Raw genomic sequence first — 4,899 nt, forward strand, 5'->3', positions numbered from 1 at the left:
CCGCGGGGTTTGCTTGTTTACCCACCCTCTGGCTAATGCGTGCGACGACGGGAAGCTGGCAACAGCCATGCATTAATTTAATAATCAAGCGCTAATTATGCCTTTGTTGATCGTACACGTAGGTAGGTACAAAGGATTGGAAAATGTTGTTGTTCTCTTGAGACGGCGAAAGAGAAACATGTAACGTATATTTGTTTCCAAAGTAATGAGGAGGTTGGAAAGAGAGAGAGAGAGAGAGAGAGAGTTGATGTCGAAGTTGACGAAGACAGAATCAATTTTCCGTGGAAACAAATAGTTGTTTCTTTCCGCGTATTTATCGCGTGATCGAGCCGATACCGTGTTTTATGATAAATTCATGAACCCTCGATGCAGCTAAGACAAAGTTTCTTGAAGAATGGTTCAAGTTTCGAGCGCGGCGTTGTATATTATGCGCAAACGTTCGCAACAAATTATGTCCCTGGAAACTGACTTCTTCACTCGTATATATTCACTGGGAACGAACTTTGTTGGAATTAATGAATCGTAGCGGTTATTATCTTCGTTGAGTGTGCCCGCCTTGATAAGATAATGTTCGAACATGTCGAGACGCAAACAAAATTTAATTGAACAAAATATAACGATTTTTAAAATCATCCCAAAGTTTAAGTTACAGTTTCGTAATTTTTCCAGTAGCAAATCACGCGATAGATTTTCGCGCTCGAAAAGTTTTCTTTTTAGAAGAGAAGTAATAATCGACCTCATCGTTTATTCATCATCGCCACGTACAACGAACAAAGTCCCTCGAAATTGATCAATCTCGTTTCCCTTCTGTTCCAGGTAAGTGTCCACGCAGCACCATTCCGCCGATAAAATTTCAGGCGTCCTGCGGCGCGAACTCGGCGTGACAGCCGGCCAGACGAAGATGAAGGACGCGGTTGGCGAAAGAGAGTGGCACGACTCGCGGCCAAATTGGACGCTGGAATGACGAATCGCTCTGCTCGTACGCGAAATTCAATTAGGCCGGGGTTCAACGGTTAGCCCCGCGGTCTGCCTTCGAACGAGCCCCGCGAGACTGCGAGACGGGCGGCCTCTGGCCGGTCAATTTCGATCTCCGATCGATGTCGCGGCCGATCGACCCTGCAACATCGTCCACTCGTTTTTCCACCCGAGACACCTCCATACTCCACGGCCCTTGAAATATTGACAATCACGCTCCTACGGCGTGTAAAGGATTAACCGGATGATGCACGACGGGCTCGATCGTTCTGAGGGCGTCCCGTGGAAAAAAAATTGCGCCAGAGTTGGAACGTCGCCGCTTTATTTTTACAACTCGCGCGTTATCGTAGGTAAAAGTTGAGCGTCAGGATTTCGAGATTCATGCTAATTCTTCGTTTGCTTTTTCGTATCGATGATCGATCGTACGACATTTCTCCAAGGTGTTGAAAAATTGGAGGAGATGGTGAAGACGTAACCGTTGATTTCTGGTCAAAGTTCTGCGTTATCCGAGCATTGTGCGTATATCGTATTTGATCAGTGAAACAATCGCGTTCATTGTTCTCCTCGTATTTGAAAAATGTTGATGATACGAGTATTCTTCTCGATTCTTTCCTTCGTATTTCTGTTCCTGCCAGAACAAGTAATCAATCTGACGTGTATTTCGTTTAGAGGATTTCTTGCAAAAGGAAGGTATAAAGTTCGCCTTGATAATTTGGTGATAGTGAATAGGTATAAGCTGCAACGTTCATTTATCACTGTCTTAAACGTAAATAACAAATTGTGGGTAATAATGAATACGATATGACGTTGTATAAAGTTTTGTACACGAGTACTAAAACTTTGGAATAATAGCTGCAATATTATCCGAGGAGAAAACCTATTACATTGATGATTGAGCTTGAACGACAGTGGGATAGAACACGTAGTAGCGAAGAGTTAGAAACGAAAGACATTTCCACTTGGCGCGAGACGAAGTTACACGGTTGATAAAGCGTTGAACATTTCACCGTGAAAGTTCCAAGTTCAAGTTTCTAGGCTATAGCGCACGCGAAATCTTACACGGAATTTCGTATCGATTAACCTTGTTTCTTCTTACGTATTCGATTGAAGTTTCTAAGAACGAAGATGCAGATAAACGTTCGAAATTATCTCCTGACGTCGTATTTTATCTCACGTGTCACGTATCACGTTGTTGCCAGCGAGGATCTCGTTACAAAAAATCCCGATTTCAAAAAATCACGTATGAGTTGTCCATTCGAAATGGGATAAACGAAGTTAGGACGAGGATATGATAATGTTTTCTTTGCGAAGCGTCGAAATTAATTTTCTAAGCGATTTATTCGGAGAAGACAGATACTTTAAGAAGCGATCTTGATAAGATGAATCTAATTTAAATTATTTTTATTTACGTTACGATATATCGAACCACGCCTTTGAATTATCGCCGCGTAATCGAATGATCAAACTGAAACGAAAGAAAATGGACTTTTGTTTTCGCAACTTCGTCATATATTGCGTTTAAAAATTCGTACAAACGCGAACTGTATGAGTATAACCATTCCTCGAGAGCGAGCAGAGGATACAGCGATAGACGACACGATTGGGACATCGTACAGCCGCCGCAGTTGGCCCACGCGCGACACCGAGCTAATTATTATAATCCCCACGACAACGACGTCGCATTAAAAACTAATATCCCTGATGGGAGGTTGGAATTAATCATCCACCGCGGAACTAGACGTATCCAGTGACCCACTGAGACCGTGGACACGGTCCAGAAATAAGTAACTTCGCGAAAGGCCATCGGTCTCCGAAACGACCTCGACCACGGCCGGCAAATATGGCCGACTTGTGAATCGAAACGTGGCGAGTTTGTTGACCTGGAAAAGGTATGCGCGGCCGCCGGTGATTAATGGCGAACACCCGCGATATTATCGTCCGATGGATTTTTATTTATCTCCGCCGCGGCCGATGCACTTTTCAATTCGCGAGAGAAACTCTTCCTCTCCTCTCGCTTCCAGAGATAACAACACGCCCGTGACACTTTTGGCAAACAGCGTGCTCGTTCTTAAACCGTATTATCGCGTATATATATATATACCAGACAGATATAAATTATTCTCACACGATATATACACTCGATATTAACCGGTTCAATTTTAAATGATGGACGAAATTGGACGAAATTCGCCTTCGCGTCTCGTTCCCTCGTCGATGAAATATTTTTATCACATCGAAAAAGTTCAATCAAGATATTTAATTCATACTTTCGAATGGCGAAAATTTCAAATTTTCCAGCTTTTCGATCGAAAGATAATACAATATGCCCGATAATAAAATAAAGTATGCACGAACTCGGCAACCGTTTAAAATTGCTTTTTCGAAAAAATAAAACGTCCATTGAGGACCTTCTTTTTTTCTTTTTTCCCCCCATTCCGGTTTTAATATTATCGCGCATTTTGTATATATCATTGCGACACGGTCCAAACGGTTAAATTTCCACATCGAATCGTTGTCGCAGCGACAACGGAAATAGCAACCGTTGCAGCGACGTTATCCACGAGATTAAAATTCCTTCGGCGAGAAAGTCGTAAAAGCGTACGCTAATTTCCGGGGACGTGTATGTAGAATCGCGAGATAACGATCGCGATAACCGATTATACGTCTGAATTATGAAGCAAGTTTCAAACTGCCCCGCCTTCATTGGCAAATGCAATTAATTAACGAGAAACCGCCCGCTTATGAATTATTCGCCCTCTCGATGGCTCGTCCCACTCTCTCTCTCTCTCCTTCCTTTAATTCCCGTTAATTTTCCGTTCGGAAAACGCCCGAAATCTCGAACGAACGAGAGATTGAAATCGAAACTATGGATAACTATGAAAAGACAAATGTCCCGTTGAAATACGTCGTAAAGAGAAAATCGTTTCTCATTCTCTAATGTCGAAAACAATTTCATTGCAGAAAAGTAAACCTCAAAGTATTACTCACTCGTTATTAACGTCGCATTCAATTATCCTGTAATATCCACAACATGGAACGTTCGATGTTGCATTAGCGAAGGCAATCGAATTACCAACTCGTGCCTCTACCGAGACCTATTAACCTAAAACCAGTCCCTTTCGTTAACTGTAAGATTTCGTACGAGTTATCGATTGGTTGCGATGGAGGTAAGGATTAATAATCTACGTACCGACACGCAACACTGTTTCCACAGTTGGAAACTGTCCCGTCCCACGTGAACCAACGATACCCCGTACGATACTCGCTCGAGCAGAGAGCAATTAGATCGATGCCTCGAGATGTGCCTCGTGACCCTTATTTATTCAAGGAAGTTCGCTCGGATCCGGTCGAACACCTGATCCTCCCCGCGATACCGCCTCGCTCGATCTCGCGCGAACGGGATGGGATTCGTCGAGACGAATTTAAAAATCGTCTCGAACCGCCTACCGCTCCCTATCGTTTCGTCTAAAGTGTCGCCGGCTATCCGAGGAGGAGGAAAAAGGGCGCGCTGTATCGCGGGCATTCCAAGGGGAATCGCAATAGTGGCTTAGATAACTTTTCGATCCGATCTGTAGTCCGTCCAAGTCCGTTTAGAAATTTATTCCACGTTTATTCCGAACTCGAGGTGTTCGAGAAGCGGATAATGGGTATTGTTTTTCATTCTTTTTCGTTTTCGGTCGATAGGCAACGTTCTCCGATGATGTTTCGCGCGGTTCAAAGGCCAAAAGTTATTAACATCTAGATTTTTCTTGGCCAGAACTCATTACACGTCCTGCAAGAATCCCGACAGTTTTCGACGTCGAGATTGGATTAGACGTTGGCAGCTCGTTACCCAGCCTTATCGACCTTCTCCGCCGTGCCCATTGTACGGGGATTGTATTAATTAAGAAAAAAAAAAAAAGGAAAGAAAATGAAAATCTACGG

At 43.4% G+C, this 4,899-nt stretch overlaps 1 long non-coding RNA gene across 2 annotated transcripts in view; it reads left to right on the forward strand.

Moving 5' to 3' along the window:
• Positions 1 to 4,899, forward strand: part of LOC116186254 — a 441,761-nt gene that overhangs the window by 367,064 nt on the left and 69,798 nt on the right. Inside the window, exon 3 of one of the 2 annotated variants that reach the window (XR_004151210.1) lies at positions 817 to 1,333. The exons of the other annotated variant lie outside the window; for it this stretch is intronic. This is a non-coding gene — a long non-coding RNA (uncharacterized LOC116186254). Of the gene's footprint in view, positions 1 to 816; positions 1,334 to 4,899 lie in introns of those variants that run through there. 2 annotated transcript variants of the gene reach the window in all.

Source organism: Apis dorsata, unplaced genomic scaffold (assembly GCF_000469605.1).
Source record: "Apis dorsata unplaced genomic scaffold, Apis dorsata 1.3 scaffold_527, whole genome shotgun sequence".
NCBI classification, from domain to species: domain Eukaryota; kingdom Metazoa; phylum Arthropoda; class Insecta; order Hymenoptera; family Apidae; genus Apis; species Apis dorsata.